Raw genomic sequence first — 12,087 nt, 5'->3', positions numbered from 1 at the left:
ATAAACAGTTATGGATAAGCATGATATTTAAAGGATAAACTGTATACATGACACAAATATGTAAATAAATATATATATATATACACATATTTATATATTTATATATATACATATATATATATATATATATATATATATATATATATATATATATATATACATAATAAACATATATTTTTGTGCTTGTATAAACTATGAGTGTATTTGTTTAACTGTAACTGTTTTGAGGTTAGATACTATGTTTTATCTAATGTGATAGCCTCATCATTTATTATGGTACCTGACAACTTTTTATTCAGTATATCAGTCATGTCTGAATCTTCCTGACCTGTGAACCATAGCATGTAATGATGTCTCTGAGGATTTCTTAACAATGATAGTGGATTAGTTTGTCAATCCCTTCTCTAGAGAATTAAGGGAAAGAACTTAAGTGACTTGTCCAGAATCACAGTAAGTGTGTGTAGCTGGCCTTGAAATCTAGTCTTCCTCTTTTCAGACCCAGCATTCTACCTGTTAAAAAACCTAACTGCTTCAAACTAGGTGTTTAATAACATTTGTTCATTGATTGAAACACTTCATATAAGAAATGAAACAGCATTTACTGTTGTTGTTTTTTCTAGCATCCTTTCTAATAGGGAAGTTTTGACTATATTCTAATGTAATAAATCAAATTCTTAAGTGATTCTAAGACAACCCTGACCCCCTAAACAATTATCAGTATGATATGTTGGAAATTGTATTTTACTAAATGTTCTCTAATCAAAAGTTATAGAAAATAAATTATCCACCAATAATGCAATGAGAAGACTGAAACAGTATGCAAAATAAAAACATTTAAATGATATTAATAAAATACTTAAGGCATCCACTCACCATTTTCATCTTGTTCAATATGTTGTCTTCAATGAATACAAGGAATTTCCCAGGCTTATGTTTTTATGTTCAGCTATAGAAGCCTTCCCTTTTCTCCTTAAATGAAACTCCTGCATACCCTGTAGAGGAAGGAGACATTGATTCTCCCCACACACAAAACAAATATAACCATTGTATCAAAGAGATATTGTAGCAAGGAGACTATTTGTTTGTTTGGGCCTTTCTGACCAAAATAAAGGGAACTGAAAAGTCATCTAGGTTCATTCTATTTTCATGGAAACATTACCATAGAGACCAAGGTCGAGAAAAACTTTATATTCTAAGTGAAATAGGTTAAAGGTGCAATTAATTAAGGAGAATAAGCCAGTGTCACAACTACTGAAATGGAGAAGGACTGAGAAGTGAGAAGGAAAATCAGAGACAAAATATTAGTAATTCAAGTAATTGAAAGATAAAGTATGAAAGAAAACCTGGGTATGGTTCTAATTACTAACCATATATATATATATATATATATATATATATATATATATATATATATATATATATATATATATATATAATAGTAATAGAGACAAAAAACGAATAAACATTTAAAAGCAAAACAAAAAAGTTTAAAACATTGAATAAGTATCATACCATGAAGATAGTTCACCACAGTGCCATTCTTAAACAAGAGAATATTGGAAAAAATTACAAGGAACTCCAGAATAGCTTTAATATTATTTATGGATTTGTAACACCTGCATTACTTCCAAATTCATTCTCCTCCCCTTTACATCTTAATAGTCATCATCCCATATCAAATAAGGCTTTTAAAGAACAAAAAGAAAGAAGGAAAGAAAGAAAGAAAGGAAGGGAGGAAGGAAGGAAGGAAGGAAGGAAGGAAGGAAGGAAGGAAGGAAGGAAGGAAGGAAGGAAGGAAGGAAGGAAGGAAGGAAGGAAGGAAGGAAGGAAGGAAGGAAAAAAGCAAGGAAGGAAGGAAAGTGGGAAGGAAAAAGGGATGGAGGGAGGAAGAAAAATGTCAAGAAAACTAATAATTCAATGACAATATATTCGATATACAACACATTTGGACCTTTCCCCTCAGCAAAGAAATGGGATGAGTGGGAACTTGCTCATTTTTCTTGCATTTATTTGTTTGTTTGTTTGTTTTTTTATAATTTTGTAATTGTTTATTGTTTTGTGTTTTTTCCATTTAAATTGTTAAATCCACTGTACTTTCTTCATTCTGGTAATTTTAAATTGCTTTATCGAACTTAAATATTTCTGTGCTTCTCTATATTCATAATATTTAACAATTTTTTCAGGACAATATTATTTCATTTCTTTCATATATCTCAATTTATTTATTCCTTTCCAATCTGTGTGCAAGTATTTGTCTCTACTTATTTTCTTTGACAAAAAGTACTTCTATATATTGTTTTAGGTGGTGAACTCTTTTTCAATGACTTCCTTGACTCAAAAGATCTGAACATATAAGTAACTTTTGTACATAATTCCAAACAGCTTTCTACAATGATTTTATAGATTTACAGCTGATCTAAGAATGAACTAATGTGTCTATTTTCCTACAACTCTTCTCATATTGAATGTTTCTATTTTTGGTATGTCATTTTTGCCAATTGTTGGATGATAAATGAAAACTCATTGTTGTTTGGATTTACATTTCATTTATTATTAGTGAAGTAACATTCTTTCATATGATTTTAATTGTATTGCAATTCTGGTAACTCTTTCAGATTATTTTTACTGCTTATCTATGTGTATGTATGAATGTATACATACTTTTACTTAAATTTGTACATGTATACATTCTATAAATATGCAATCTATATAATATATTCATATATGTATGTATATTATGTACATAAGTTAATTGATATATTACATATAAAACAGCAGTTAAATTTGATAAAATCCTCAAGAAAATATTAAACAATGAATGGGGTTTTTAGGTTATTTTTTCTCAATTATAATTTTCCCCAAAAAATACATTCATTTTTGTAAGATTTTGTGTTTGACATGTTTTATCCCTCCTTCCCTTACCTCCTCTTCACCAAGAGAGCAAATAATCTGATATAAATTACTCATGTGCAGTCCTTTTAAACATAATTCTGTATTTGTTATATTGTGCAAGAAAAATCAGACCAAAAAGGGGAAAAAAAGCAAATGGAAGAAAAAGCCAACAAACAAACAAAAAAGGTGAAATGCTATACATCCATTAATATTGAGTCTCTATGGTTCTCTCTCTGGATGCAGATGGCTATTTAAATCACAAGTCTATTGGAAACTCTTGAATTACACCATTACAAGAGCTAAATCTATTATAGATGATTATCACATAATCTTACTGTTACTGTGTATAAGGTTTTCCTGGCTGGTTCTTCTGCCTTCACTATGTATCAGTTCATGTAGTTCTTTTCAAGCTTTTCTGAAATTTGCTTGCTTATCAATTTTTATAGAAAAATAAAATTCCATTATATTCATACCCTATAACTTTATTCATTCATTCTCCAACTAGCGGGCAGCCACTCAATTAAAAATTCTTTGTCAGTGCAAAAAAGGCTGTTACAAAGATTTTGACACATATGGATCCTTTCCTCTCTGTTATGAGTCCTTTAAGATAGGTACCAAAGTGAGACTGATGGATCAAAAGTCATGACCAGTTTATTAAATTTGAAGATAGTTCCAGATTACTCTCCAGAATTTTTGGATCACTTCACAATCCCATCAACAATGCATTGATGGTCTAGTTTTCCAACATAACCCTTAATTTTTTTTATCATCTTTGATTATATTTTATAAGATATTTAAAAAAAATGTTTGTTAATCTCCAGGCTGTCACATTTCCAAAAGCTTATTTCATAAAACAATATATTTACAACTCATTTAGAAATCCAAAAAAAATGTTTTGTAAAGTGCAAAAAAGTATATAAGTAAAAATCTAAGAGAAGATTTTTAAAAGTTTAAGGAAAAAAAAAAAGAAGAAAATTAATTAATATTGTATTGAATTAAAAATGTAATTCTTCTGTTTAAATTAATAAATATTTTTCTAATTTGGAGACAAGTTGGAAAGTACAATGAAAATCACCAAAAAAAAAAAAAAAAAAAAAGGAAATAAAAGCTATGGACAAAGATGTTAGGAAGACATCCTAAATACACCCAATCTGGATATGATCAGAGAATTAATAATATAATTTTGTTTGATAATAATCTAGAAACAATGTAATTGAGAAGGCAAGATGAAGAGAGGAAATGCAATGTTTCAGAAAAGAAAATGAAAGAAGAATCTTAAAATATATGTTTGTGATGAGAGATAGGGACCCTGTTAATGTTTTTTTTTTCTTTTTTTCTGAAGAGAGTGGATAATAGGAGATCATTGAATCACAAAGTTATGCTTTTTATGATTATATCTTGTAAATGCTAGACACTGTTCAGCATTTTACAAATAATATCTTATTTGATTCTCACTACAAACCTGTAAGGGAAGTACTGTTATTTTCCCCTTTTTTTTACAAATGAGAAATGGAGGGAAATTGGTTAGAGGACTTATTCAGTATCATATAACTGGAAAGTACCTGTTGTTTTCCTCAATGCTTTTTCTAACCCCAAAAGTCTATTCACTGTTCCATTTACCTCCCTCTCTTTACAAAATTATGAAAAATATTGGGTACCATTTAAAAGATAAGAGATAGTGGTCAGTTGAAAGGCTAGACAAATGAGAATGAGAAATGAATGAACTTAATAATCTAATAATTTTAAAAATTCAAGACTATATGTTAATCTAGGACAAACTTCTTATATGTCAAGACCATGTGAAGAGGAAAAAAAATAATTATTTAGAATATTGTCTGAATATATTCCAGATTAACAGCCAAATGGACTTGAATTATAGGTGTGATCACATCAAATATTTTATGAATAGAGAAAAATGAAAAGAGGAATCTTTCACAGTTACTAATATGAATGAAATTAATAATGAAATAAAGTGAAAAACCAGCAAAGATAAAATAAACCATTTCAATTATGTGAAAATCAAAAGTTTTTGCATATTAATGTACTTAGGATAAGAGGGAAACTGTCAAGTAGGAAAATATTATTCCATAAAATATGAGGCCGATTTACTTGATATATTTATGTAAATAACATAACAATGAGCTATTATTATTTACCACTTCACCCCAAATAGTGGACAAATGATGTAAACTAAGAGGTCTCAAAATAATTGCAAATAAAAAAAATCATATAAATGATTAGCCCAAATTATTGTTAATAAAATAAATGGATATTAAAGCAATCTAAGGGTCACATTTGACAAAGATGAAGCAAATAATGCCAAAATGGAACATTTCCACATAAAAATAGCCAATCTACTCATATGTTATTAGTATAATTTTAATTTTAAAAAATTGGTGAAGTATTTTCAAATTGTTTTAAAAGTTACAAAAATCATCTTTGTCTTTGAACCAGAGATCCATTTGTAGGTTTATAGCTCTCCAAAAGTTAAAAAAAGAAACAAATTATACATATATACAGGAATATTCGTTATAAAATTTTAAAATATCCTATAAACTAAATTTTATAAAAAATGATTTTGAAGATTTTTTAAAAACTGAACAAAGATAAAATGAATAGTATCAGGAAAATAAATCATTCAACAACTACAACATTGTAAAGAAAATTTTGCCAAGTTAAAATACATAAAATAGATACATCACCATCCATGATTCCTAAAAATTGTTAAAACATACTATAAACCACCTAATAGAGAGGTGATAAATTTTGTGTGTGGAATGAGAAATACATATTTTTGCATACAGTCACTGAGAGAATTTTTTTTAGTTAACTACACATATTTCTTTTTTTGTAGCTTTTTATTTTCAAAATATTTGCAGAAAAAATTTTCAACATTCACTTTTGCAAATCCTAATGTTCCAACATTTTCTTCCTCTCTTCCCCTTCCCTCACCCCTAGATAGAAAGTAATCAATTGTATGTTAAGTATGTGCAATTCTATATGTATTTCCACAATTATCATGCTGCATAAGAAACATCTAAAAGAAAAAAAATGAGAATGAAAACAAAAAAAAACAAGCAAACAATAACATAAAAAGTGAAAATATTATGTTATGATCCACATTCAGTCCTGATAAACCTCTTTCTAAATGTAGATGGTTCTCTCAATCATGAATCTTTCGGAATTGGCCTGAATCATCTGAATATTGAAAAGGGCCACTTCCATCAGAATTGACCATTAAATAATCTTGTTGTAGACTACACATAGATCTTTCAAAAATTTATTTTTATTTTTTCTCTCCTCCAATTACACTGTTGATCTCTTTCTCCTCTTTCTTTTTTCTTTCTTTCTTTCTTTCTTTCTTTCTTTCTTTCTTTCTTTCTTTCTTTCTTTCTTTCTTTCTTTCTTTCTTTCTTTCTTTCTTTCTTTCTTTTTTTTCTTCATGGTGTGCATGTGGTTGTGCATGTGTGTGACTGTCCATTTTTTTTTCCTTTTCTTGTTTGGCTCATTAACCATAACATGAAAATCAATAGTAATTGTTTCTTGAGATCCCTTTCTAGATTAGTCTCTTCTCTTCTATCCTGTCTCAGTAATCTTATTACCCCTCATGGATTTACTTATCATTTATTTGCAGGTTACTTGTGTGTATGTGTGTATGTGTGTATGTGTATTTATATGTATATATGTATGTATATATGGGTGTGTATCCCAAATCATATTTTACCTATAAAATAATACAAATTCACCATGTTTACAACTGAACTCTCTTTTCACACAAAAACTTTTTTCTTCCAAATTCCTATTTTTTCCTTCTACATATCCAGTTCTACAAATTGTTTTTATCTTCAACATTTATCTTTCTTACCCCACATATTCAAATAGTTGCCAAATATTGGCATTATTAACCCTACAGTACTACTTGCATTTGATCTATTTTCTCTACTTATAAAGATACTCCTTCTGAGTTCAGACCTACATCACCTCTAAGAAAAAATATAACAATTACCTCCTGATTTTTCTCCCTGAATCCAATATTTCATCATTCTTGTCATAGAATGCATCTTTTAATTTAAGAAACAACTCAAGCAGCAACTTAAGTAGGACATGCTTTGGTTCTCTAAGTTAACTGATAGTTATATGCCTTCCACCTTGAAATAAACTTCTTTATATATATGTTTATGTTGTATGTAGTTGTACTTTTCTTCCTTCTTAGAATGTAAGTTCCTTGACAATAAGGATAGATGGGGCAGAGCCAAGATGGTGGAGAAGATACACACAAATGTGTAAGCTTCCTTCTTCCCTCATTACCAATTAGTTAAATCAGCCTCAAAAATAATGCTGGACTGATAGAAACCACAAGGATTAAAAGCACAACTTACCAGCTGAAGAGAATCTGGAGTTTCAACAGAAAAGGTCAGTTCCAAGGGGAGGAAGAAAAAAGGCCAGCACAGACAAAGCTAGGTGCTAACACACTATGCTGATCAGGCTGGGGAGAACAGTGGAATCAGAGAAGCCACTGAGATAGAGGAATCTGACACAGACTGTTAGCTCTTCTCTGCTTATAAAACAGCATTTCAGAAGAGAAATCAAGCCACTTTAAAATATAAAGCAGATCCTAGAACCACCCCAATCAGGAAGTAACCTAACAGATCTCAGCATAGCTGTGAAGCCGCCTTCTGCTGTAAGGAGCTTCACCTTGGGGTAGTTAAGAGCCTTAACAGTAGGGACACACCCTGAGGCAACATCTAATCTACATAGGGTCAGGCTTGGCCTGAGCCTATGGAACTCTAACAGCCACAGAATTCCCAGAGAAGTGGAACATTTGAAATAGGGACCATAGTTTCCGGGCAGTCACTTCCGATTTGAGCACAGGGTCTTTTCACATGAGCTACTGATATCCATGCCCCACGGTACTCATTGGCTAGGCTCTGTGTTGCTTTTACTGTTCAGTCTTAAACCTCAGAGAAGTCGCTAGGACACACAGCAATGTCCTTCACTGGGCAATCCTCACAGTGCCGCGATATCACCTCTGAGGCATTTCCAAGGAGGGGGAGGGGAATTCTCTCCCAGAGCTCTCTCTTAGCTCAAGTACAGGAGCCACTGCATCCATCCAGACTGGGAGGAAGATGGTAAATAAATAAATAAATAAATTTCTTACCCCAAGGGCAGACCCCAAAAGATTTTTAACAATGAGTAGAAAGATGAAGAGAACTGGGGGGGCGGAGCCAAGATGGCAGAGAAGAAACACACGTCTCTGTGAATGTCCTCACTCCCTCACAACCAATTAGATAAATTAAGTCTCAGAATTAGCTCAGGACTGATAGATACCATAAGGACTGTAAGCACGACTTACCAGCTGAAGAGAATCTAGAGTTTCAACAGGAAAGGTCACTTCCCAGGGGAGGAAAAAGAGAGACCAGCACAGACGGTGGGGTAGTGGCACACTGTGCCCATTGAGCTGGGAAGGGCTCTGGGATCAGAGAAGCCACTGAGGTAAAGGAATCTGGCACAGGCTGTTAGCTCTTCTCTGCTAATTATTTAGCAGTTCAGAAGAGAAAGCCAAAATATTTTAAAACTCAGATTAGATTTTCCCCAGACCCTGGAGGTGACTCAGCAGATCTCAGCACCAGGGGGTGTGGCCTCAGCTCCCACCTGAGAATAGTTAAGAGATTGACAAGTGGGTGGATACGGCCCAAGGCAACACACATGCCTAGCTTAGCTGGAGGGAGTGGAACTCAGCTCCAGGAAGTCCCAGAGAAGTTGGAAATGAGGAAATTAAACTTTCACTTTTTGCAGATGACATGATGGTATACTTAGAGAACCCCAAAGACTCTGCTAAAAAGCTACTAGAAATTATTCAAAATTTCAGCAAAGTGGCAGGATACAAAATAAATCCACATAAATCCTCGGCATTTTTTTATATCACTAACAAAATGCAACAGCAAGAGATACAAAGAGAAATTCCATTCCAAACAAATGTTGAGAGTATAAAGTATTTGGGAATCCATCTACCAAAGAAAAGTCAGGAATTATATGAGAAAAATTACAAAACACTTGCCACAAAAATAAAATCAGATTTAAATAATTGGAAAGACATTCAATGCTCTTGGATAGGCCGAGCGAATATAATAAAGATGACAATACTCCCCAAACTAATCTATTTATTTAGTGCTATACCAATCAGACTCCCAAGAAACTATTTCAATGACCTAGAAAAAATAACAACAAAATTTATATGGAAGAATAAAAGGTCGAGAATTGCAAGGGAACTAATGAAAAAAAACTCAGAGGAAGGTGGTCTAAGTGTACCTGATCTAAAGCTATATTATATAGCAGCAGTCACCAAAACCATTTGGTATTGGCTAAGAAATAGACCGGTAGATCAGTGGAACAGATTAGATACAAAGGACAATAAAGGGTACATCTATAGCAATCTAATCTTTGACAAACCCAAAGATTCCAACATTAGGGATAAAAATTCATTATTTTGAAAAAACTGTTGGGAAAAATGGAAATTAGTATGGCAGAAATTAGATATGGATCCACACTTAACACCATATACCAAGATAAGATCAAAATGGATCCATGATTTAGGCATAAAGAGGGAGATAATAAATAGATTAGAGGAACAGAGGATAATCTACCTCTCAGACTTGTGGAGGAGGAAGGAATTTATGACCAGAGGAGAACTAGAGATCATTATTGATCACAAAATAGAAGATTTTGATTACATCAAACTAAAAAGTTTCTGTACAAATAATACTAATGCAAACAAGATTAGAAGGGAAATAACAAATTGGGAAAATATTTTTAAAAACAAAGGTTCTGACAAAGGTCTCATTTCCAAAATATATAGAGAACTGACCATAATTTATAAGAAACCGAACCATTCAACAATTGATAAATGGTCAAAGGATATGAACAGACAATTCTCAGAGGAAGAAATTGAAACTATATCCACTCACATGAAAGAGTGTTCCAAATCACTACTGATCAGAGAAATGCAAATTAAGACCACTCTGAGATATCACTACATACCTGTCAGATTGGCTAAGATGACAGGAACAAATAATGATGAATGTTGGAGGGGATGTGGGGAAATTGGGACACTAATACATTGCTGGTGGAGTTGCAAAAGAATCCAGCCATTCTGGAGAGCAATCTGGAATTATGCCCAAAAAGTTATCAAACTGTGCATACCCTTTGACCCAGCAGCGCTACTACTGGGATTATATCCCAAAGAAATACTAAAGAGCGGAATGAGACATATATGTGCCAAAATGTTTGTGGCAGCACTTTTTGTTGTAGCTAGAAACTGGAAGATGAATGGATGTCCATCAGTTGGAGAATGGTTGGGTAAATTGTGGTATATGAAGGTTATGGAATATTATTGCTCTGTAAGAAATGACCAGCAGGAGGAATACAGAGAGGCCTGGAGAGACTTAAATCAACTGATGCTGAGTGAAATGAGCAGAACCAGAAGATCACTATACACTTCAACAACAATACTGTATGAGGATGTATTTTGATGGAAGTGGAAATCTTCAACATAAAGAAGATCCAACTCACTTCCAGTTGATCAATGATGGACAGAGGTAGCTACACCCAGAGAAGAAACACTGGGAAGTGAATGTAAATTGTTAGCACTAATATCTGTCTGCCCAGGTTGCATGTACCTTTGGATTCTAATGTTTATTGTGCAACAAGAAAATGATATTCACACACATGTATTGTACCTAGACTATATTGTAACACATGTAAAATGTATGGGATTGCCTGTCATCGGGGGGAGGGAATAGAGGGAGGGGAGGTAATTTGGAAAAATGAGTACAAGGGATACTATTATAAATATATATATATATATATATATATATATATATATATATATATATAATAAAAAAATTAAAAAAAAAAGAAAAGAAAAAAAAAAGAAACAAGAGAATAGTGGAAATCAAGATTCTTTTGCTGAAAGGCATAATCTTTTTAGGCCTTTTCTGTGAAATGGGAAAAATCCACCTGATTGATCTCATAGATAGTATATATGCAAAATTTGTGAAAATATCAGAATATCAAAGTGTCAGAAAATTTTTAAAAATTGAAATAGGCTATAAGAGAAGGTTGCAACATTGGGGATCACTTAAAACAACAAGCTAGCAAGGTTCTTTAAATATAAAAGTCTAAAGAAAAACATTTCAGTTTTTGAATCACTAAATGACAGGAAATCTTGTACACTGGACTAATGTGAAATCTGAATGGGGCAAATTGTAATTAAATTTGAAGCTTCAAGAAAAATAAAACATTCACAAAAATTAAAAAAAAAAAAAGATGAAGAGAACTATTGATACCTTCTACACAGAGAAAGAGTGGGTATCCAATCCTGAGGAAGCTAACAGCAGAGAGTCAGCAGATAACACTCCAAAGGGGAATGATACCCATCATATAACTCTCTCCTAGAAGAGACTATTAAAAAGTTAAGAGAGTTTGAAGAAAAATGGGAAAAGGAAAGAGAAGTTATGTTAGAGAAATCAACGTCCTGAAATTTGAGTTGGAAAAAAATAAAGAATTCACAGGACATGCAGGGAAACAAAATTTGTGAATTAGAAAAGGCTAAAAATCACAGGAAAGTAGGATTTCTGAATTGGAAAAGATAAAAAAAGTCTCAAGAAAGCAGGATTTCTGAATTGGAAAAAGAAAATAACTCTCTAAAAAATAGGGAAATGGAAAAAAAAATCAATAGAGCAAAATAATTCATTTAAAAACTCATTTGGGGATATACAAAAAGAACTAAAAATGTGAATGAAGAAAATATATCATTAAAAATCAGGACGGAACAAATAGAAATGAATGATTCATTGAGAACACAAGAATCAGTCAAACAAAATTTAAAAAAATGAAAAGCTGGAGAATAATGTCAAATACTTACTGGGAAAATCTATAGACCTGGAAAATAGATCTAGGAGAGATAATCTGAGGATCATTGGACTTCCCAAAAACTATGATCACAAAAAGGGCCTAGATTCTATTTTACAAGAAATCATCAAAGAGAACTCTCCAGATATAATAGAAACAGAAGGGAAAATAGGCATTGAAAGAATTCATCGAAACACCTTCTGAAAAAGATCTCCACAGAACATTGTGGCTAAGCTGCAGAACTACCAAACAATGGAAAAAATATTGCAAGCAGCTAGGAAAAAA

The sequence above is a fragment of the Sminthopsis crassicaudata genome, chromosome 4 (genome assembly GCF_048593235.1).
Source record: "Sminthopsis crassicaudata isolate SCR6 chromosome 4, ASM4859323v1, whole genome shotgun sequence".
In the NCBI taxonomy this organism is placed as follows: domain Eukaryota; kingdom Metazoa; phylum Chordata; class Mammalia; order Dasyuromorphia; family Dasyuridae; genus Sminthopsis; species Sminthopsis crassicaudata.
Note: the sequence above shows the minus strand (reverse complement) of the source record.